We start from the raw sequence: 25,333 nt of genomic DNA, 5'->3' as shown, positions 1-25,333 counted from the left end.
AAAAAGAAAATGAAAAGTAGTCCTTAAACAGACCATATTTATAATGCATCTAACCTATGACCAGAATATATAAAGAACTCTTACAGCTCATTAATAGACAACGCAATTAAAAAGTAGACACAAGAAGATGATAAATAGCCATATAGCACAAGGAAATGTGTGCAACACTAGAATCAGAAAAATACTAATCAGTACAATAACAAGATTGAGTTATACACTCTTTAGGGAGATGAAGTTCATGACTTTTTCTTTTTGTTGGATTCTCCCCCTTTACATTTAATTTCTTGTTGCGCCCAATGGATTCATTCTGCTGAGCTTCCTGGGGTTGTGATCCTCATTGTCTGTTCCTAGGATATTATCTAAAATTTTATGTAGCGCTGGTTTGGTATTTATGAAGTTCCTAAGGTCCTCGTTGTCATGAAAGTATCTTATTTCTCCATCAAGTTTAAAAGATAGTTTTGCAGGGTACATCGATCTTGGTTGGAGGCTACTTTCCTTTAGGGCTTGGAATGTGTCACTCCAAGCTCTTCTTGCCTTGAGGGTTTGCATTGAGAAGTCTGCTGTGATTCTGATGGGCTTTCCTTTGTATGTGATTTGTTTCTTTTCTCTAACTGCTTATAGAAGTTTGTTCTTCTGTTGGGTTTCTGGAATCTTAACAATTATATGCCTATGTGTAGATTTTTTTTGATCAAGGCTAGTTGGAGTCCTATATGCCTCACTTATCTGTATGTCAAGTTCTTTTCCCCTGCTTGGGAAGTTTTCTGCCATCACTTCTGTGAACAGTTTTTTAATGTCATCTGCACTCTCTCCTGTTTCTTCATTGACTCCAATCAGTCTTATGTTATTCTTCTCTGCATCATCTAGCAGCTGCTCGATTGATTTCTCATGGTCCCTTACAATTTTGAAGCAATTTTTCTTTTCCTGGTCACTAATTGCAATCTTATCTTCTATATCTGAAATTCTGTCCTCACATTGGCTCATTCTGCTGTGTAGACTTTCAATGGAGTTTTTTTTTTGTACCGGGGATCAAACTTGGGACCTTGCGCTTGCCAGGCAGGCGGCAGAACCATTGAGCTAAATCCCCAACCCCTCAATGGAGTTTTTAATCTCCTGGAAATCTGTTTGCATGTTTTATGGATTCCATTTGTTTCCTGTGTTGGGATTCCATCATGTTCCTCAGCTCTTCTATGTTTTTATCTGTGTCCTCTCTAGATTTATTAATCATGTCTTGTACTATGGGCACAGTCTGCTATTATCAGAGAAATTATTTCTGATTTCATTTTTTCCAGATCCTCTTTTGTTGCCCCGTGCAGGGAGTCCAGGTGGTTGAGTATCAGTGTTCCATCTCATTTCACTTTGGGGTTGCTGTGGGTGACCTGGAAGTCTGGTTTTGAGACTTGTTTATGTGTCTTCTCATTTCGATGGGGAGGGTGCTGTTGTTGGCCATGCGGCTCACCTCCTCTGGGCTGGGAGCAGTGCAACAGTGGCCTGGGAGCCCCTTCCTTTGAGCTGGGAGTAGTAGAATGGGGGCCCAGAAGCCCCTACCTCTGGGCTGGGAGCAGTGGAACGGTGGCCGATTATCTCACTTTGGCATCAAAAAATTGAATCAAGCATTGCTAAACTGCAGCTAGAAAGAGATCACCCCTCAAAAGTTCCTGATCAACTTCTGAAAGCCGTATTTAGTGAGCCTTAGAATATTTGGTGCTCTGACATTTGAAACAAGATGTGAGTGTGCAGTACTGACTGTCCCTTGAATTTGAGAGTCTTTGCCAAATTTCCTCTCTATGCATTTATCTTCAGCTGTTGGCCTAACTTTTCTTTAGTTTTCCTTTGATGCTTACATTAATGTATAATGATATGTTAAGCGAGCACCAAACTATATGCAGAATAATTAATTGAGAGGTACTTTATCTGTCGTAATGGTTTAGATCTAACACCCCAGCCCAGCCCCCACCATCTCCCATGTCCAGACATGGGACTTTCAGAAGGTGCCTAGGTCACAGGTCTCTAACTTCATCAGAAGTCATCATTGATGAGTTCACAACTTGATGGAATTATTGAGAGGCAATGGGAACTTAGGAGATGGGGCCTAGTTGAAGGGAATGGGTTGTGGGGTCATGATTTTGGGAAATGTATCTGGTCCCTGGCCCCTTCCTGGCTGGGTCTTTCTCACCTGGTGCTTCCTGGCTGCCTCTTCTCACCCTCACCCTTCCACCACGATGTTTCTGCCTCAGAGGCTGAATGCCTGGAGCCAGCCAGTCCTGGACTGAACCCTCCAATACCATAAGCCAAAATAAACCTTCCCTCCTCTAAGTTGATTTCCTCAGATGTGCTGGTCACAGTGATGCAAAGCCAAGTCACACACTCATGTTGCCTCTCATTTTCGGAACAGTTTTCTCATTTGGCACAAGGGGGCCTGAGCTCTGGGGCAGCCACTTGTCCACAGGTGGTCATTGAGATGTGAAGGCAGCTACCCAGCCCTGAGCAGGTGGCCTCTTGTACTCACAGAAATGTCTTCAAGGGAGAATTCTCTGCACCCCCAGGTAACTGAGGTTACCCCTCAGGGCAACATCCTGAGCTCCTGAAAGCTCATCAGGTGGTGTTGCTCAGCATTGGCCCCATGTACTGGACTATAAACTCCTCCAAGGCAGAAATAGGGGTTGTCTCTTCCTCTCTGCTAGCCACAGCTCACGCACGGCACCATAGTTAGCAACTAGTAGGCATCCAGTAAATGCTTATTGTGCAAGCAAATGACACCCAAATCCTTAGATTTTTCTGCCTAGGTTGTGTAAAAAATAGATTGCTTTGAAATGTGTATCTAATTTGCATCAATCTGTCTATTCTTAAGCCACTTAAAAGCTAAATGCATAGTTTAATTTGAGCAGGTTAACATTTTTCAATTACAGTATACATAAGAAAAAAATCATATATAAACACCAAGCTCTCTGGAAAGTATAATCCTATGCCACTGATATGAATGAAGGAGAAGAACCAAAAGACCTGGCTCTTTTTCTACCTGTGTCATGACATGGATCCTGCCTCCCACCCTATGCCCCTGCCTCCTGTTACCTGGCAAAAGTCACCCAATTTTGCCAGGTGTGGTGGCACATGCCTATAATCCCAGCACTCAGGAGGCTGAAGCAGGAAGATTGCAGTGAGTTCTAGGCCAGCCTAGGATACATAGTGAGTTCAAGGCAAGCCTGGACTACACAGTGAGACCCTGTCTCAAAAAACAAAACAAAAGAGTCACCCAATTTCTTTGGATTATTTGGGCCATTGGAAAAGTGGATCATTGCAAGTTTTCTAAGTTTTCAGTATGTACTCATGACATCCAGAGATGTGGGCCATGATGGTCTACATGCAAGTTACTAATTTGGAAACTGGGAAGATACAGATGAGGAAGCAGAGAGAAGCGACTGGCTCACATGATGATCTGTGGCCTGGGGTCAGATTCCTGGCTCCTGATGCTAAGTAAGTTGGTTTGATCCACTATGCCAGATAAAAGGGCTATCTAGGGGTGGAGGGGGGAGAAACATAGAAATTGTCATTTAAGAGGCACTTTGTAAGTCACCTTACATTTTTATGGCAAGTTTCTACTTACATGAATCTCAGCTCAAACCCTTCTACAAGGGCTTCTTTCCAAGCCCTTGGTAAGGTGCAGAGTCTTAGGCCAGGTTTTCAGTTTCCAAGAGCTTCAATTTCTTCATCTGTAAAAAATGGAGTGGGGGTAATAATAGATATTTCATTTTTTGGAAAAGTTTTGCTCCCCAGGTGAACTTTGTGTGAATCCCTGGACACCCGATGCCACTACTAACAATCAATCCAAAATCCACACCTAAAGGATGCCACATTGTAATTATTAAATGAGTCACACGAACACTGTCCTAGTTTATTTTTTGAAAATTAACTGACTTAGTACATATAATACACCTAGCTCCATATGCAATATGAAGTGCGTGCTCAATAGAAGAGACAATGTTAAAAACTCATCGCCTCATTTAATCTCCACAAAAACTTTGTATTGCGCTTTAGAATTGGGAATCCCTCAAAAGCTCATGTGTTGAAGGCCTGGTCCCTTGTGCAGAATCAGAGGTGGGGCTTTGGGGAAGTGATTAGACCCTGAGGATGCTGATCTCAGCAGTCAGTTAATTCACTGGTAGGTTCATAATCAGGTAGACTATTGGGAGGTAGTGCAGTCTGTAGGAGGCAGGACCTAGGTGCAGAAAGTAGGTAACTGGAGGGTGTTTCCTGGGAGGATATAGCTTGTTCCAAGCCCCCTTCTCAAGCTGTCTGTTTCCTGACTGCCATGAAGTAAGCAGCTTCTCTTTCACACATTCCTGCTGCCATGATGTTCTGCACTACCTCAGGCCAAGAGCAATGGAGCCAATGGACCATGGACTACAAACTTTGAAACAATGAACCCAACTAAACCCTTCCTCTTTTTACTTGTTTTCTCAGGCATTTTGTCACAGCATCAGAAGGCTGATGAACATACCCTGTAAAGTATGTTTAGAGCCAGGTTCTATTCCAAGTTCACATTTTCCCACTCTACATACAGATTTGATGACTTACAAACTAGGTGAGGAAACTGACTTAGAAATAAAAAACTTCAAATGAACTGGGGCAGTTCATTTAATAATTACAATGTGGTGTCCTTTAGGTGTGGATTTTGGATTGCTAGTAGCGGCATTGGGTTTCTAGGGATTCACACAAAGTTCACTTGGTGAGCAAATATAAGCACTTGTAAGACAACTTCAGGGGGTTTCCAAAAAATAATAGTCTTTCACTCACCTGTCTAGAAAATTAAGATTTTCCTACTGTAGAAATTACTTAATGGGGGCGCAAAATTTTAGACATTTGGGGTTACCTCCAGATTGAGTAAGTAGTTATGTACTGTGTTGCTTTAAGTTATTGAGTTTGACTTGTTAATGTTTAGGTTCCAATTATTTGTTGACCAAACTGTACTCTAAAATAATGACAAACTAGAAGAAAATCTTTGCTAGATACTGAAAGAAAAGAACTTAAGGGCCAGGGATTTAGCTCAGCGGCACAGCACCTGTTTGGCAAGCGCAAGGTCCTGAGTTCAATCCCTGGTACCAAAAAAAAAAAAGTTAACATCAATTGAGTACATGCTGTTTTTCAAGGTATTTTCACACATTCATTGCTTTATCAGTTCATCCAAGTATTTACTGGTGTTGACCACATACCAAGCACTGGACAAAGTGATGCATAATTTGAAATATGTATTTCTTTCAGTGTCTGTAGCAAAGTGGATACTGGGAACTAGCAAGTAAGCCAGAAGGTGTCAGAGAAAGCTGGGAATGTCCCTAGAATAAGAAGAAATAAGCTCCAGCCACCATACACAATAACAAGGTTAATTACTATACTATAAGCTAGGAGTATTCAAAAGGCCCTGGAGAATAGCTGATGGCTTAAATTTGGTCACCTGTCTCTGGGATGATAAAGGTCCTAGGAGGTCTACTAATTTTACTCATGCCAAGAAGCATGATCAGTGTGACCTGAGTGGTGCATTATTTATTGCTACCCCCCAGGCTCTGTAAAGAGTGTAAATAGTACAAATGCAGGGAAGACAAGGTGGAATTCCGGAAAATGCACTGAAGACAAGGAAGTTGTTTGGACAGGAGAAAGTATCCTATCCTACTATTTATTTATAGGCTAGACTTTTTACTGGGTTCTTGACTTTCAGACAGTTAGTTTTGACTCTCTTGAGAAATAAATACTTTGGGGATAAGCGGAAGAGTACATGCCTAGATCCTGGGTTCTTAGCACCACAAAAGAAAAAGAAAAGGAGCGCTGGGGATTTAGCTCAGTGGTTCCACCGCCTGCTGCACAAGCACAAGGACCCGAGTTTGATCCCCAGAAGGGAAAAAGACAAAAAGGAAGAAAGAAACAAGTGTTTTGAAGGCAAGAAAAGTTATGTTGACTTCAAATGAGTTTGCTTTTGTTTTGAGACAGATTTCCTTAAATTTCCCAGGGTGGCCTTGAACTTGATATCCTGTTGCTTCTGCCTCCCAAGTAGCTGGGATTACAGGCATTCTCCACCATGCTTGGCTTTAAAATGAGCTAATAAGAAAGGTGGTGGTATAGGAAACAGTTCCTGTGACAGAATTGTAACCGGGCTTGGTCTGGGGGTCCCTCAGGTTGAAACATAGAACCTAACCCACCCTTTATATAGAAAAAGGTTGGAGGTTTGCTGACTCTCATCACAGGAAAAGAATTTTCAGGACACATCAGTAAAAGGCAGGAGGAAGGTTTATTAGCTAGAGATACAGGATGCACGCAAGAGCAGAGTACGGGTGCTCAGAGAAATAAAGCACATTACAGTTGGGAGCTGGGGATCTTTTACATGTTTTGGGAGGTGGAAATTTGTGAAATTTGGTAATCTACAGTCTTAATCTTGGCTAGTGGGTGGGAGAGGATGGCCCACCCTTAATGAGGTGATGGTCCACTTGCAGGAAATCCTAACTTACAGGTGGAAAGGTGGTCTATTCACAGGTGAAAAAGGACCATCTGCTGTGAAAAGGAAAGAGGCAAACCCATTTGCAGGTGAAAGGCAGTTGGTCAGGTTTCCTATGTTTTGAGAGAAGAGAAAGAGAAAAGAAATAATAAACTGGGCCTATGTCCTAAAGCTACAGTTTTTCTTGAAAGCACAATTTTCAATATCTCATTTGGTTGTCTCCTTTCTGCCTACTTTTTATTTCTTCTATCCTACCTTGGAACTGGTGACTGAAGCATCCAGAGTTTGGTCAAAGTGCGTGCTGCAGGGGTCACTGGACTGGGTAGGTGATTTCTTCTACAACTTTTATGGAACAGTTGGTGTGGGCATTGCTAGGTTTGAATATATACCTCAAAAAACATATATTGAAATTCAACTGCCATCACAATGGCATTAAGAGGTGAACCTGCAAGAGATGATTGTTACCATTATTGGGGGACTGAGTTGACTATCACAGAATGGGTTCCTTATAAAAGAAAGATTTAGCCCTCTCTTGCCCTCTTCTTCCACCTTCCACCATGGGATGAATGTGATCAGAAGGCCTGAGCGAGCTGCTGGCCCCTCAGTCTAAGCCTCCAGACTGGGAGAAATGAATTTCTGCTCATGATATATTACCCAGTCAGGGGGATTCTGTTATAGATGCAGAAAACAGTCTAACAGAGGAACAATTATGTAATTATTTGAATAATTTATTAGACTTTGTCATTACTTTATAAAATAAATAGAAAATAGAATTATTATTGATCCAAAGCATGGGTCATTAGAGCCTTATTTGCAGTAGATGTAAAATCTTTTTTTTTTTTTTTTGGTACCAGGGATCAAACTCGGGTCCTTGCACTTGCGAGGCAGGAGGTGGAACCACTGAGCTAAATCCCCAGCCCAAGATGTAAAATCTTTAGATGTGCTGATAGAGGCAAATGTTTCTATCCTTTAAACTGATACATGTGCTAGTCAGCTTTCTGATACTGTAATAAATAGCTAATATAAATAAACATAAAAAGAAGAAAGGTTTATTGTGTCTCATGGTTTTGGAGGTCTCAGTCCATAGCTTGTTAGTCAGTGGTGGCACCATACATCACAGTAGAGTGTGTGATAGACCAGATGTGTGTCACAGGTCAGCATATAAAGGAAAGCAGAAGCAATCAGGCTCCTGTGATCCCTCTGGAGGGCGCATTCCCAAAGATAAGAAGCCTCTCCCTAGGCCACAGGCCTGAAATGCTTTCCACCTGCCCACGCTGCCCTCTTAACACACTGATCTCTGGGGATACTTCAGATGCAAATGTGATGATTCATCTTAATTGTCAACTTGTTTAGATTGAGAAACAATGGGAAGTTGGTGAAGCACACAGGTAGGTGTGTCCATGAGGGTCATCCCTGTTCTGATTTCACCCATGATAAATGAATTCAGCCTCCTCTAGAACTTTTAAGACAGAAGAAGAATCACACTGTACCTTCTCTTGTGTAAAGCTCCTTCGACTTACTGTGTTTTTGAAATTAATTCAAGTTGTATCAGAGTCTGTTTTTTTTCTATTGTATGAATAGCTTGTTGATCCATTTCTTATTAGTGAACATTTGAGGTTGTTCCCAAAAATGGTTATCATGAAAAGAGTTGTTGAGAGCATTCTTATCTCAGTCTTTTTGTAGACCAGTATTTTCATTTCTTTCAGGGAAATAGCCTGGAGCAGAATGACTGGGTCACAATGCCCATAGGAAACGCCAAGATATTCTCTAAAGTGTTTATACCATTTTTAGTATTGTCAGTTTTAAAAATATTACCCATTCTGGTGGGTATATCTCAGTGTGGTTTCAGTTTTAATTTATCTGATGACTAATGATGTCTGTTGTGTGCGTATTTGCTATTTGAATGTGCTCCTTTAGGAAATGACTGTTCAAAAACTTTGCTTGTTGGATAGCATTTTAACATGTGTTGTAAGGGTTGCATGCCTTTGAAGACAGAAAGAAGAAAAAAGAAAGAAAAGAGGAAGAGGAATAAAAAGACAGAATTTCATGAATTCAGATACAAGGGGTGATCAAAAATATGGTGAATATTTATTTTTAAAAATTATTATAGTAAAAAACATATTGCCATTAATTTCCCTTACTTTTCCCCAACTTCAAACACACTTACATTTTCTTTGAAGCAGTTCTTGAAGTCCTCTTTCATGAGTGTCTTTACAAGTTGAGATAAAAATATAGCTGTGCTGCTACCAATGCTACCAATGGAAAGATAGGCTCGTAAAAACATGACACTGTGTCCTCATTCACCATATTTACTGGATCTGGCTCTGTGCAGCTTCTGGTCTTCTCCAAAGTCAAAATGGGCCTGAAAGGGAAACATTTTTAATCCATTCAGGACAATGCAGTAGCCACAACAGTGCAACTAAAGATGATCAGAAAAGAGGACTTCCAGAGCTTCTGCAGAAAGTGGCAAGAATGATGGGAGAAGTGAGTTCAAAGGGAGGGGTAGTATTTGAGGAGAATTAATGGCAACATGTCTTTTACTGTAATAATTTTTAAAATTTTAAACACACTTGGTATTTTTCAATCATACCTCATATGTAAATTCTGAAGAGCCAAAGAAATATGAAACACATGGGATGATGGGCCAGTCTGGTGGGTGTCAAAGTTCTGTAATTTGATTTATAATTAGGTCCTGATAGGACTCATACCAGGAAATGTGGGCTAAGGTGACCAGGGCCAAATTATATGCCTGTTGTGGGCCTAGGGTACTCTTGCCTTTGTGGGGAAAGTATTAGACATTTTATCTTACCATGGCATGGTATACAGATGAATCAAACCAAACTGAGTATTACTATATGCTTTATAATATAATATTGTTATCTTAAATTTTTCTTCTGATTTTTAAAGAAACTAAAATTAAAACATATTTGTAGACACTTACAAGGATCATGGCTCTAGGCATTGTGCCACTCTGCCTAATAGATAAGTCTGCCCTGGAAGTGACTGTGCCCTCTTTAAGTTATGACATAAAGAAGTCTCATCATTACTAAATGGAACTTGAAGTTGGACAGGATTGTGACAAAAGGTGTCCTGAAGGTCTGTGATCCAGGTCTGAAGTTGCGGTTGACGCCTCTGTTTGCTCTGTAGTCTCTCACACATTTGAGCCAGCGAACCCAGAGTGTGGAATGATGCTAGCTTTTCCTTGGTAGGCAGCTGCCCCTTGACCCCAGAGTGGTTAGGAGAATCACATCTACACAGGAATATTTTAGGGTTAAAGAAACTGCACATTTAACAGAACTGGACCAACGAGATTACTATTTCAGCTTTATAATTCCCAATTAAGTGTGCAAGTGAGCAATTAACTTAGCTCATGATTTTGAATTGAATTGATATGTTTAATTTATTAAGTTTTAACTTACCTAAAAATATGGGAAGGTCCTGTTTGTTAAGCAGTACTTGAAAGGAAAATTAAATATGTTAAATATATTACTATAGTTGGAAATATTAAAGGAAAATTACTTAACAATCACTTTTTAAATAAGTATGGAAATCATCTAGATTTGTAAATTAAGTCAGATGCTTTTAGAAGGGTGACTTTCCTTTTAAAGTTTAAGAAATAATTAGGTTTGAATAATTTGAATGATAATTTTTCTTTTGGTACCAGGGATTGAACTCGGAACCTTACACTTGTGTGGCAGGCAGTGGCTGAGCTAAATCCCTGGCCTTGAATGATAATATTTAAGGTGAAAATAAGTTTTATCTCCAGGCAACAAAAACCACCTGTGAGGATACAGAATAAAATCCTGCACTGGCAGCCTGTGTGCCCCAGGGCAGGAAGTCTGCTGTGGATAAGCTGTGAGGAGACAAGTCACATAGACAGGGCTCCAGGACCAAGTGACAGGAAGAACCTGATCCTCCTGCCCAGGGCCTGTGTTTGCCATTTTTTGGTCTCAGTCCCAAGACCAAACTCAGCTTGAGCTACGACTTTATCTGCAAATTCCTATGGTGCCTGTGCCCTGGATAATGACACCTCAATGTCAAAGCCTTGTGTCAATCACATCCCTATTACCAACTTCTCTAAAGCACTCTGAAGCTTACCCTCAGTACCTGCTCTCCTAAGTGTGGCTTCCACCTCAGCCCAGACTCCATGTGTGCATTATTTATCTGGCTGTTTACTTCACCAGGATTTTTCTTTGTACTCCCTGGGTGAATATCAAGGCTCTTAGCAGCAGCTTTGAGTTCTTCCATCACTAGGGCCCTCTTTATTCTCCTTCACCAGACTAAGAATTTCTTAAATGGTGCTCTAGGGGCTGGATAAATGGATGCCCCTTTCAAATTGCCTTTTGTGTGTCCTGAGTGTGACATAGCCACCCTGGAATATTTAGAATTCTGTTTTTATTGATCTCATTAATTAACCTTCTGGTTGCTTTGCTAACTGGTCTTAGAGTGGCCATATCATGTTGCTTGCATAAAGGAAAAGCTCAAGCCCCTGGGTCCACTCAAGCTTTTCAAGTTGCTATATGAGAACACTTACTCATATGCAAAGAGCATCATTTTGTAAATGCGAAGCTCCTGATCTTCCTGTAGGCAGAGAGTTTTACAGTTATATGAATTTCCCAAGGAAGATACAACGTCTTTGACCCCTGGATACAAGTGTCTGCTATTGTCCAGGCCTCTAGGAATGGCTCTCTGGCCCGTTCAGAGCAGATTCTGTGCAGTAAGTTTGTACCACATGAGCCACTGCTCATGGTCACTGTAGACTGACCGTGACTTAGTCCTGGCTGCTCCTTTGTGGGAGTGTGACTTTAAGAGCCAGGAGAGTACAAAGGCGGGGCCCGTGGTAAGAATTCTGAGGCTGCTGTTGGGGGGCAGCTATCCTGGCTCCAGCCATGGGAGCCTGACAACGCAGCCTGACCTTGGCATTTCTGATATACAGCGAAGCCTCTGTTTTAGCCTGGTTACTTTGCCTCAGTTTCTCTTACCTGTAACCCAAACAACTTTGTAAAGACCATTGACTATATATTAGTCACAGAATTAGTCTTTAAAATTGAAATATATATATATGAGAAAAGTAATATAATCTTAAATGAAAGGAACATGGGCCAGTTGTATTAGGTTCTAATGTGTTAGGATTTCCATTCCAGCTTACATCAAATCATAGCATGCAGGGAATTCAAACTAGATTAGCAAACTGAACATGCATGGACAACATGTTGCAATTTTCCTTGATTATCCCAAAAAAGTTTACTTTCCACTGGAGTCTAAATTCCGTAATATAATGTTTGCACCCAGCTCAGTAGCTCAGTCCAGATCTTTTAACAGTCATCCAATGAGGATACCATAGACTGTGCTAATATAGGAAGACAAAATGAACAAGGACAATCAGCTTCTAGAGGGTGATCCAACATAATAGAGAACATTGAAGCCATAGCCTGAATGTCCGCATTCCTCTAAAATCCATAGGTTGAACCCCACCACCCAATGCAATGGTGTTAGGAGGTGGGGATGTGGAAAGTGACAGGGCAAAGCCTTCAAGAGTGGCGTAGTGCTCTTATCAGAGGGACCCCCACAGAGCTCTCTTGCTCCTCCTACTGCATAAGAACATAGAAGTTGTCATCTATGAACTAGGAAAAGGGGCCTCACCAGGTATGGAACCTCTGGATACCTGGATCTTGGACTTCCAAACTCCAGGGTTTATAAGTTGTTTATAAGCTTGTTGGACTGTGATATTTGTGATAGCAGCCTGAATGGACTAAAACAGTCAGCAAATTAAATGTAGGTTTCTTTCCTCTATGGGAAGGAGGGCTGCCTTCCTTGGAGTCTGAGCAAAAAGGAAAACACTGAGAAAAGAGAAAAGAAAAATACTGCCAGGCACAGTGGCACACACCTGTAATCCCAGCGTCTGGGAGGCTGAGACAGGAGGATCTGCATGGGTTTGAGGCCAGCCTGGGTTACATAGTAAGTTTAAGGCCAGCCTGAATGACATAGTGAGACCTTGTTGAAAGAAAGAAAGAAAGAAAGAAAGAAAGAAAGAAAGAAAGAAAGAAGGAAAGAAAAGAAAGAGAGAAAGAAAAGAAAGACAGACTAGAAGAATGGAGATCCAAGTTCCAGGACAGGCATTGCTAACACTAACTATGGTTCCTATATCTTGCTTGTGGGAACCTTATCCTACGCTAATTTTCCTGTTTATTTTCATAACTGGAAACAGGGAGGCTGACATGGGTAGATCACTCAGAATTCTGTTGTAAGAAACTTAACTTGTTTTAGGCAGAAAGGAATTTTTATAGAGGTGATTAAGTTCTTAGAAAACTGCTAAGGGCTATGGGCTGATTCTCAAGAACATATGACAGAATTGGTGTCCCAGGGAATCAGAGGCCAAACAGTACATGTTGAGTTCAAGGACACAAAGGACACACCTCCGTGACCTGGCCCAGGACCAGGTGCCCGTGGACACCAAAGTGGAGGACAGACCTGGAACCCTGAGTGAGAGTATGACAGTGGCCCTGGGCAGAGGTTTGCCACAGGAAGCCAACCTGGGACAGCCTCCTCCTTACTTCCACCTTCAAAACAACCAAGAGGACTACAAAAAAGCTTATACTTCCTGGTGCTCTGTACCAAGCTAAGCAATCTATATAATTAGCTCCTCAGTTCTGTAAACTCTTTGTGAGGCAGATGCTATCTTGTTCCCATCTTACAGACAAGGAAACTGAGGTAAAGTGAGACTGAGCATAAGGTCACAGGTAAAAAGTAGCAGGAGGGGCGTGGGTGCATCTCTTTGGGGTAAAGGAGGTCATGTCTGGAAGCCAGCTGCAAGGAATTCTGGGAGTTGGTTTTCCCGACTCTGCAGCTCTCAGGGACACATAGAAGGGAGTTTAGGTGGCAGCTGTGTGGCTGCCCACTGTGTCCTAAGCCAGGACTGATGCTGGCAAAAATGTCACAGCAATAGTCAGCAGTCATAGCATCCAATCTATGTCATTCGTTGCTCTGAGATTAGCTCACCACAAAACCCTATCAGAGCAATACAGATAAGAGTGAGATTATAGCCACCACACTTACCTCGGTGACTAAGTCTGAACTTAGTTGGTGGCCTGTGTCTGTTCTATGGATACACAATTACAAACTTAACTTTATGTTTGTCTCAAATTTACTAATTTTTAGCAAATTATAGCATGTTCTCCTTAAAAACAAACTCAACCTGAGTAATAATTACAAATTTGGCTGGGCATGGTGGTGCATGCCTGTATTCCAGCATCCTGGAAGGCTGAGGCAGGAGGATCACAAATTTGAACCCAACTTGGACAATTTGGTGAGATCCTGTCTTAAAATTTAAATTTTTTAGAAAAGGGTTGGGAATGTAGCTCAGTGTGAAGCCCTTGGAATCAATCTTTAGTACCAAATCAAACAAAAACTCAGTGGATATCCATGGTTTTCCTTCATATTTCAGGCCCAAAAGATTGGCTCTCTGGTTTTGAATGCTTTCATTTATTAATCATGTTCTCATCTGTGAAATATCTGTTTACCACTGCATTCTTTGCTCGAGCTCCCATAACAAAGTCCATAGGCAGAGAGACTTAAATAACTTAATTGAAAATTGTCAACGTGCTGGAACCTAGGAACCCAAGACCCAGGCGTTTGCAGGCTGATTTCTGCTAGGCCTCTCTCCTGGGCTTGTAAATGGCAGTCTTGTGTCCCCATGGGGTGTCTGTGTTCCGATCTCCTCTTCTTGTAAAGACACTGATCAGGTTGGATGAGAGCCCATGCCAATGACTTCATTTTAGCTTTATTACCCTTTTGAGGACCCCATCTCCAAACATAGGCACATGCAGAGGCACTGAGTTAGGACTTCAACACAGGAATTTGGCGAGGTGGGAGGGGATACAATTCAGTCCGCATAGTTACCAACTCAGCTATTGGCATTTTTTCATACCAATTTTCACAAGCAGTTTTTTTGAAGACAGGTCTCACTGTGATGCCCAGGTTGGCCTTGAACTCTTGATCTTGAGCAATCCTCCTGCCTCAGCCTCAAGTAGCTTAGACTACAGCACAGATCACCATACCCAGTTTACATAAACACTTTGATAAAAATACATTCCTTTGACTGTCATATTTGCTGCTGAAAGAGGGCAGAACTTTCCACTCCCAAATATACCACTCTGGCAGACTGACTATTTTGAGTTTTGAAAAAAACAGCAGCTTTGAGAGCATCATGCTGTTGTTTCTTAAAAGCAGAAAATGAAGTTCCCATGTGGAGATACCCTCCCTGCACCCAGAAGGAAAGCAGCATTCTTATTTCCAAGAGTGGAAAGATAAGGGCCCAGGGCACTGTACAGACAGGCTTCACTCCTGGTCACTTATTCCAGCCCCTGGCCTGGTCACATGCTCACGACTTTCAGCCTGGGAGTGTCCAAATCCACCTGTGCCTCGGGTCTTCATTTCCTTGTCGGGCCTCCGGCTCTACATAAACTTTGCTAAACAAATGTGTATGTTTTTCTGCATGGCTCTGTCTATATCAATTCAATTCTCAGGCATCGTCAAAACCCTGAGAGGGTAGAGGTGAGGTTTTGCCTCCTCTGTGCTGCAAAGCTTTCCAAATCTAATTATATTTGTATGTGTAGGATCTAAGTAGTTTTATGTAGTTGTTCAATTTACAGTTATTTTATTTTATTTTATTTTTTTTGGTACTGGGGATCGAACTTGGGTCCTTGCGCTTGCGCAGCAGGTGGCGAAACCACTGAGCTAAATCCCTGGCCCTACAGTTATTTTTTGAATTATAGTTTCGTATTTATTTATTTATCCTTAAAGCATCTTGAACTTATTTTGAAATTATTCAGATAAGAACTTGTACAGGTTTTATTTTTCTAAGGTTTTGACTAATTATTCCAACATCACCTCCTGAATGTACTTTCTCCCCTCACTTGACATGCAATGATGTGTCCTTTATAGAGCGATACTCTTTCATAACTCTGTTGTTTTGTACCCAAGACTAAGAGATAAAAAATTAGCCTTGGATGAGAGAGAAAGCACTTCACCCTCTGAGGAGGGAGGAGAGGGAAGAGTGTGCGTGTGTGTGTAGGAAAACAAAAGGGGCCCCCCTGGCGTGTCACAGTGTCCTCCTTCTGACCATGAAAGAGGAACCAAGAGGCTACTGCTTTCCCATCCTGGTGGCCAGGGCTGGGCCATGTATTCCAGGTCTGGCCAGTCTGATATTCAGGATTTCAAATCTGGAGGAAGGGACACAGAGCAGTTGCTCATAGTAACCACCGTGATGGTGTTGAGATGGCAGCAGTGTCTGCTGTCACAGGTCCCCCTCAACTGTCTCAACTACAAAAAGACCTCATACACATCCTCCTCTTTGGTTCTCCAGTGCTGCCTTTGTACCCACTAATTGTCCCTGCCTGGCCAGCAGGCCCCAGGCTGGCATCATGGGCCCTCACCGTCCCTTCTGCTGCAAAGACCAGAGTCGGTCTCAGAACCTGCCACCAAGAACCCCACTGATGCTGAGAGCTGAGCTTTGGAATTCAGTGTACAATTTCCTCTTGGCCTGCTCCTAGCTTTGTAGCCTTGAACAGGAGAGGTAAGCATTCTAAGCCCCTGTATCTTTCATTTTCTAAAATGATGGCACGTAATTTACAGAGTTGTTGTTAGAATCCAATAAAATAGCCTCGATAATGTCTTCACTTTTGCAAGTTCTTGTTAAAGAACTGACTTTCTTACTGACTGCTTTTGTGAGTATAATCTCATGTGACTTTACATCAGGGTAGGGCAGAAATGCCCATTTTTCAGATTTAGAACCTGAGGTTCAGAGGAGCTAAAGGACACACTTGGACTCACACAGGAGTGAGTGAATCTAGGACATAAACCCAGGATTTCTGATTCAATGTCCCATTCCTCTAGAGCCCTGGCTGAGAGCATGTAGACAGATGTGAGGGTTTCTTTGTGTGTTCATGGAGACCTCTAGGGAAAGGTAACTTGGGGTGGGAAGTTGGAACCTACGCTCAGAAAGATGGCTTTGAACCCACCATTATAGTGAATTGGAGTGCGAAGTGCCTCTGGTGTACACCCGGGATGGAGGGGAAAGAGCAAACAAAGGAATAGGGTAGGGGCCGGAGAAGAGAGAATCAATGTCTTTAAGACCTGGAAGATGGAGGATGGGGTTGACTGACAGAGTTAGGCCTCCAGAGCTCAGAGAGAATGAGGACTGAGACTGATCTACAGAGATGCCACCAGGATTCAAAGACACCACAGTGGTTCCCAATCTATTTACCCAGACCTGTCCCATCTTCAAATTGACAATTTTTAATTTTTATTAGTACATGTTTGCAGTACATAATAATTACATTCCTTGTGAGAGTCAGGCTTGATCTGGTCATGAAATGGTTAATGAATATGCTGCTTAATTCCAAGCTACAGTTTAACAGATAAAAAAACCCCACAGCCCTCCAAAAAACTCTGTTCCACACAGACCATGCTGTCTCAAAGCAGATAGAGCACAGGATAAGATGTTACAGGAAAGACCACAAAGCACAGCACAACATCTTCCCTGCCTTGACCGCTGCCTGGACCCTGACCAGAGATGCTTGCCCCAAACCCTGTACATGACAGGTGTGCCAGACCCCTTGCCCAACCCCCTATAAAGCTTCCTGTTTTTTCTTTTTTCATTACTGATGGGCCTCCTGCTCTCAGTCCACCTCCATGCAGGTGAATAAAGTCCATACCTCTTTGCTTTCCACTAGCCTGCTCGAGTGGTCTCATTCCTCTCCACTGTTTGTTACAGTGAGGAGTTGATACATGTATATAATACATCTTCATTCTTTTCACATCCCCTTCTCCTATTCCCCTCCCCTCTCCTTCCGTCTCTAGTTCTCCTGCCCTTTTGCAGGGGATCTATGTTCTTCTTACATACCTCTTTCTTTTATTTTGCTTTTTAAATTATTTATACTTTGGGTTTCTCATATTTAAAAAACCATGTGTGTTTGTGCTTGTATGTCTGGTTTAATCACTTAACATTATGGTCTCAAAGTTCATGCATTTTCCTACTAATGACTCAAGTTTATCTTTGTTTATAGCAGAATAGTTAGTACTCCATTGTGTGTAAATATCTCATTTTCTTTACCCTTTCAAGTATGCTGATGGACATAGAGACCCCTTCCAAGATTTAGTTGTTATGAGTTGTGCTGCTATGAACATGGGTGTGCCTGATCACTGTAATATGATGTCTTTAACTCTTTTGGGAAGATATCTAGAAGGGGAATAAATTGCATTTTCTTTCCATTGATTTCCATAGTGATTGTATTAGTTTACATTCCCTCCTTATTCCGTGTATATTATCAGACCATAGTGCAGTGAAACTAAAAATCAATGGCAAAAGAAACTATAGAAATCCTCCAAACAGATGGAGATTAAATAATACCCTTTTGAATAATCAATGGGACATGGAAGAAATTAAACAGTTCTTAGAATCAACCGATAATGCCAGTACAACACATGGAACCTATGGGACACAATGAGAGCAGTCCTAAGGAAGGTTATTATTGTGAATGCCCACAGTAGAAAAACAGAATGAGCCCAAATAAATAATTTAATGATCCACCTGAAGGGCCTAGAAAAACAAAAACAATCAAAACCTAAAGGTAGTACAAGGAAGGAAATTATAAGGATCAGAAAGGAAATTGGTGAAATTGAGACTAAAAACGAATCAATTAATTGAAGAGCTGGCTTTTCAAAGAAATAAACAAAATAGATAAACCCTTACCCAAACTTACCAAAAGAAGGAAGAAAAGACCCAAAATAATGCAATTAGAAATGAAAAAGAGGAATCACAATGAGCACTGCTGAAATCTAAAAGATTATCAGTAACTACTTCAAAAACCTGTACTCAAATAAAGTGGAGAATCTAGAAGAGAGGGATAGATTCATAGACACATAGGAATCACCACAACAAAACCAACCTGACAAGTGTTATGAAGGACTTGCTTCATTCACAAAAGTGGATGTAAATAAATGGAATAGCATTAATGATATCTTTTGTTAAATGTACTGTATTATGCTTTTCAGTGATTACCATTAATTCTTTAAATGGTTATGTTCCCAGAAATGGAAAAACATAATTTCTAAAATCACCTCATAAAGATGAAGGCAATTACTTATTTTTAGAACATTTTCTATTGATCACTGGGGAAAAATGAATTGCTTTTCTGACACATGTAAGTGCATGCTTGAAACACAGACACACAAATCCAGCAATACAAGTAATGGAAGTCTGTTTTCTAATATAGAGGAATGGGAGGAATACATTACTGATGAGTGGTTCAGGGCACACCCAGGAGTACGAGTGCAATCTGTGTCTGAAGCTTCACTCAGTTCCGAACTCATCAGTTAAAGTCAAGCACAGGTTTAGAATGAACTTTGGAGGGCGGTCAGCATGAACAAGGAAACCTGAGACCCTCTATGGTGCCTTGAGAAAACTCCTCTATGTCTCTTGTGGATAACACAGTGTATTTGCTTTGTGATCTCAGAAAATTATTTGGAAAATATAATATGATTCTGTTTCCTCTTGTTAATTTCTTGAAATTTTATTTTCAAATATTCTTAATATTAAAATTATCCAAAATAAAATATTAAAAGATTAATGTATTTTCATGAAAATTAGTACTGTATTTGCATCATCAAAACTATATGGGTTTTTTTCTTTTTGTCTTTCATATAAGGCCAAAAAAGAAGCACTAGTTACTTTGAATTATTATTATTATTATTATTTTTTTCATAGTGGGGTTGGGTATTGAACTCAGGGCCTCATAAAAAGCTGGATCCTCCTGTAAGTTATTTAAAAAATTTTTTATTCATTAAGTTTATTGGTACATTTTAGGTATACAATATGGTGACATTCATCATTGGGAATTTGTACCTCTACATGATATATCTTGGTTTTTATTTTTCCCCCCTTCTTGTCCCCTCCCTTCAACCCCTCCACCCCTCCCTATTTACAAAGACTCTGTTTCTGTTTTTTCCTTTTCTCATATTTATTCCTTTCCCTTCTTTCCTTTCCCCAATGCCTTCCACTTCCCCTTCCCCTTTGGACCTTTTCTTCCTGTTTCACATTGTCTATTTTGATCCTTATTTTAAAATGTTTGAGACACAGTCTCACTAAATCACTAAGCTGCTTGCTGGGCTGGAACTTGCTGTATCCTCCTGGCTTGGCCCCAGATTTGCTGCGATTACACACGTGTACCACCACATCCAGCAACCCTGACAGTCACAGGAATGTCACTGACAGCATGACCTTGTTACCAGACCCAGCTACCAGAACTTCGTTTCCCTCAGTGACATCTGACCAGCTATCGCTGTGTGACTACCTAAGTGTACCATTTGAGGGATTTGGAGGTCTGGCTCCAACTCTGCTTTCCAAACACACAGGACACATGCTTGGAGGGCCTCCAGAGGACCGGTCTTAAGGGCTGAGCCACGCGAGCTTCCTGGTACTGTTCCTCATGCCACCTCCAGGCCCACAGGCAGTGACAGAGCTTAGCCCTGGCAGCACAGGCCCTCAACCTCTGCCTGTCCTGCAGAGCTGCAGGCTCAAGCTGAAGAGCAGGTCAGGACAGGCTGTTGGGCCCATTTTCTTGGTGGCTATTGCAAACACACAAGAAGAAGGAAGGGTGAGCAGAAACACAAAGGAGGGCTTGGGTACTAAACGTGTGATGACCTCACCAGTCTCTTGCCAGCCTTTCCTTTCTGCTCTGAGTGCACCAGAGCTGACCCCAGCCTCTCCGCAGCAGCTCCTTGCTAGGTTAGATCAACAGGAGTTGGAAAGGTCTTGCAGGCCTCTGGGGCTGCCCAATTCTGGTCTCTGCATTAATCTCTGCTGTCCAGGCAGAGAAGCTGAACTGCATCACAGCCCCGGGGGAGGTGGGTGGGGTTGGGGCCACATCCCTTTTGCTGGTGCCCACAACCCCACCCAGCTGCTATGTGTGGTTGAAGATTTCTGCAGAATTGTCCTCAGCCACCTGGGGGCTGCTCTGGCCTGCCAGGGGCTCTGTCAAGTCCCAGCTGGCCTGTCCCTGGGTCCTCTGGCCCAGGAGAGGGACAAGTGTTCTGCCCATTGCCCTCGGGGACTCACTGCTGTGGCAGGAACTTCGGATTTCCACCGAGACCTCACTCATGTCATAGCACTCCTCTATGTCTCCTCTCCTCTAGTCTCCTCAATGGGGCCCTGGGCTCCATTCTGGGACCCAGACAGAAGCAAAAAAGGCTTCTCCTGTCAGGCTCTGCCACTCCAGCTTCCATGCCCAGCACAGCAGCTGAGCAGAAGGGCATCTCTGAGGCCCGACCACACCAGGGATGGCAGAGCTGGAAAGGAGCCTTGTTTCCACTCAAACCCAGCAGTCACGGCGTCTCCTGCTCCACATGTACTTTAAGTCCTGGGAGGAGCCCAGGGTCTTTGGCAGGCCAAGCTGCAGCCCAGCCCCAGCCACTGGCTATATGGGCATCAGGGGTGCTGGAGGAGCCACCAGCTGGCTCCAGCTTCCATCTTAAGGTTGACAGCACCTTGAAGCCTTTGCTTCCTTCCCAAAAGTAGACAGCTTTTGGAAAGTAATGCAGTAAAACTACATCCGCAACTGCTTACTTCCAGATAAAGTCACGCTCTGAGGGGTGGGGTGAGGATGCTAACATCTTTAGAGGACAAAAGTCAACCCATAACAACTATAGAGGTCCAATAAGAGGTGTTTGAGGTCCACATCCAGGCAGAGGATTGTCACAGGCGGATGCAGGGTTCCTGCTCTGTTTCTGTGACACCTGCCTCAGGGTGAAGGCTACTGCAGTCTGTCCCAGCACCTGCCACCCAGCACCTGCTGCCCTTCCCGAGGATGAAATGCCTCGGGTAACGGCCATTGATTTAGTTTTGCCTCCTTAGCTCCTGGTTATAAAATAGGTCACACTCACCGTGTTTGTTGAATGAAAGTAGTATGGCTCCAGACCTCCAAATGCAAGGTGGGCTAGGCTTACTGGGCCTTTGTAAGGAATGATCTCACTTGTTCAGACCAAAAACAAAGAAATTGGAGGGCTGGGGATTTAGCTCAGTGGTTCCAGTGCCTGCCTCGAAAGCGCAAGGTCATGAATTCCATCCCTAATACCAAAAAAATAAACGAATAAAAGAAAAGAAATTGGACTCCAGAGGCAGCGCTCGTGAGGCTTTTAATCCATACTCTCGCAAGAGTGGTGCCTATACACAGAGACAGGCACACTCCAGTTGAGAAGCTGTGTGTTTTTATTCTTAACTTGCAGGAATCCCTCCTCCCATCTCCCAAGGCCTGGGATCCCCGGTTCAGTTTCTTAGTTACTTTTCTTGTTGCTGAGACAAAATACTTGACACTCAACGTTAAAGGAGGGAAGGTTTATTGTAGCTCATGGTCTGTAGAGATTTCAGTCCATAGTTGGCTCCAAGGCAGGGTGCCATGGCAAAGTGGTGTCACAGAGGAGAAACAGTGGCAGGGCAGGCAGAAGGCAGCAAAGTAGCAAACCCTAACCCTAACCCTCAAAAAACTAAAACTAGCATCATGTAAAGGTACAAGTTCCCAATGAGAAATGTAAATGTATTGAATACCTAAAATGTACCAATAAAAGAATTTTAAAAAAGATATATCATATACAGATACAAAAAACCCCAAAACACTAAAACTAAAAAGTCTCTTGGGCCCAGCTATTTGCCTTCTAGGCATCTTCCCAGAAGCGTTAAAGAGATCATATTACAGCGATACATGCATACCCATGTTGGTAGCAACACAATTCATAATAGCTAAATCTTGGAAGCAGCCTGTATATCCATCAACAGATGAATAGAAAAAGAAAATGTGATATTGACACACAATGGAGTACTATTCTATCACAAAGAAGGATAAATTTGAGTCATTTGTATGAAAATGGATGCACCTCAAGATGATAATGTTAAGTGAAATAAATCAGACATACATGTTTGAGTATTGCATGGTTTCTTTTATATGAGAAACCCAAAATACAAATAAAGAAAAATAAAAACAGACGATAGAAAACAAGGAATAGACTTTGTGGATATGAAAAAGGATTTGAGAAAGGAGGGAGATAAGAGGGGTAGAGGAAATAAAAAAGATCAAGGTTTAATATGTGTATGTACTAGCTCCCCAAGATGAAAGAAATCACTATGTATGGTTTGGCTTGTGAGCCCCGCTGAGGAGCCGGAGGTCGGACCGCAGGTGTAGCAGCGTCGGCTCCTAGTCTCTGGCCCCTCAGCCCCACGGCGTGTGGGGCGACGCTGAAGCGGCCCATGGAGTTCGAGGCGGCGCCGCTGAACCCCGGTTCCCCGAAACGACGGCGCTGCGACCCTCTGCGGGGCCCCACTCCGGGCCTCAAGCCCCCGGACCCTTTGCCGCCGCCGCCACTTCAGACGCAGGCCCCGCCGCCGCCAACTCTACAGCAGCCGCCCACCGCCGGGCAGCCAGCGGCGCCTTCCAGCTCCGGAGCAAATTTTTCAGAACATAAAGCAAGAATACAGTCCTTATCAGAGGTGGAGACATTTAGAAGTTGTTCTCAATCAGAGTGAAGCTTGCACTTCAGAAAGCCAGCCTCATTCTTCAGCACTCAAGGCCCCTAGTTCTCCAAGTACCTCCTGGATGGAGAAGGACCAGCCCAGCTTTACCCTTCGACAAGTTGGAATAATATGTGAGAGGCTCTTAAAAGACTATGAAGATAAAATTTGAGAGGAATATGAGCAAATCCTTAATACTAAATTAGCAGAGCAGTATGAATCTTTTGTGAAATTCACACATAATCAAATTATGGGGCGATATGGGACAAGGCCAACAAGCTATGTAACCTGAAGCTTTCTTGCGTATCTGGATACCAGGTTTGACCTCAAGAGATGACTGCTGTACACTTTTTGCAACTGGTTTGATAGCACATTTCAGCTCCAAACTGTGCATCCTGAGAACACTTAAATGTTTCTGTAGGTCCATTTTATACAACTTGAAAGACCTTAAACTTTCTGGTTGCCACAAGCATATCTTTCTTTCTGCTCATCCAATAAACAGCTCTGCCCTGCTGTGATAGACATTCCAAACAAAAATACCTAGAGCAGCAGTTTAGCAAAGTATGCCTTCAGTGGCACTCAACAAATGGAGTTTCCCCAAGCACAGTCCTGTAAGAAGTGTGTGTGAGAGTGTGTATATGTGTGTATGTATATTTTAAGTTATTATTTGTATTGTGCACATTTTTTTGATCTTGGGGATTCTGGCTGTGAATTGATGCACGACAATTATGGTTAAAACATTTGCTTGGTCTACAGAAGATCGTTAATGTTTTGTGACCATATAAGTTGTAACAGTGGATTGTTTTATGTGTAGGTATTATTGCTAAATACAGGGACTGTTTCCAGGCACAAAATATGAATTGTAAGTTAGGATGGACATTAAATGTGATTATGATGATAAAGCAAAGATCTGCGGTCCTCGATCTACAAATGTGTGGTGAGAAATTAGAACAAACTGTATATAGGCCTTGACACATGGACTCTACCTGCCTGTTAGAAAATTACTTTGACTCCAAGCCTTAAAATACCCCCATAGAGTCGCCACTCACCTCATTCACACAGAGAGCTCCCTGGATACCGAGCCTCTAAAGGGAAAAGCTCTCCCCTAGAACAAGAGCATAACATAGGTGAGCACAGGACTAGGCCAGGCCCTGGCAGCACTGCTCCTTGGGAGAAGCCACTTCACTTTTGCATCAGTTATTAAAATAGAATTCAAGGGCCGGGGATTTAGCTCAGTGGTTCTGCCACCTGTCTCACAAGCACAAGGTCCCGAGTTTGATCCTTGGTACCAAAAAACAAAAACAAAAACAGAAACAAAAAACCCCTAAAATTACAGTAGTATAGAGATGTAAGGAAGAAAAAGTAAGACATTTCTTCTTCACTTGTTCTAAGATTTATGGCTCACATTCATGTAACAAAAACCATATTAACAGGGAGAATCATAACAAATTTATTTGGCCTAATTTCTATGTGACTTGAGAGGCTTCAGAAATGAACACTTGAAGAGATACGGAAAATCGAATTTTTGTAGTCAGGTTTCATGAGTGGACCATGTGGGGAAATGTTAGTGGACAAAGGGATATGATCTAATGATAGCAAACTGTGGTGAATTTGGCAAGTCTGTTTGTCCTGAATGTTATGTCTTTATTTCTTCCCTCTGGGGCTAGAAGTAGGGGTAGGAATTGCCCTCTATCAAGAAATAGTGGGTTAGACAAATTATCAAAATACACAGATTGTGTTAGTCAGCTTTTGGTCACTGTTTCTAAATATCTAGAAAAACAACTCAAAGGAGGAAGTATGTATTTTGGCTCATGGTTTCAGAGGGTTCAGTTCATGGCTACAGCACAGGAACATCATGGCAGAAAAGCATGGTGGAACAAAGCTGCTCCCTTCATAGCACCCCAAAAGCAGAGAACAGGAGAAGAGCACTAGCGAGAGATGTACTACCCAGGATACAACCCCAGTGACCCACCACCGTCTGAGCCCACATCCAGCAGCACGTTTGGCTATGAATGTCAGTGGGTTACTCCACTGGAGAGGACAGGGCCCCCAATGATCCAGTAACCTCTTGCAGGAGTCTCATAATCCCATCAAGGTGATAATATTAACTAGCACATAAGGGAAGGCGTTACAACTGTGGGGTGACCCTCTAAAGATTTGCTGAAATAAACTGACAAAGACAAATTAATAGGTGATGAGTAATCTTGACTGTCAATTTGATTGGCTTAGGAAATGCCTAGATTCTTTTGGTGTGTCTGGGTGGGTCATGGGATGTACACTTAGAGACTCTATCTGGT

At 42.4% G+C, this 25,333-nt stretch overlaps 1 pseudogene; it reads left to right on the top strand.

Annotated features, from left to right (window-relative positions):
• Positions 1-12,864: 12,864 nt before the first annotated feature.
• On the top strand, positions 12,865-23,501 carry LOC101701144 (akirin-1-like; annotated as a pseudogene).
• The last annotated feature ends 1,832 nt before the right edge of the window (positions 23,502-25,333 follow it).

This window comes from Heterocephalus glaber, unplaced genomic scaffold (genome assembly GCF_053883595.1).
Source record: "Heterocephalus glaber isolate CG9 unplaced genomic scaffold, H.glaber_assembly_v1.0 deba00001698, whole genome shotgun sequence".
In the NCBI taxonomy this organism is placed as follows: Eukaryota; Metazoa; Chordata; class Mammalia; order Rodentia; family Bathyergidae; genus Heterocephalus; species Heterocephalus glaber.
The sequence above is the reverse complement of the archived record's forward strand: the minus strand, read 5'-3'. Positions and strand labels throughout refer to the sequence as shown.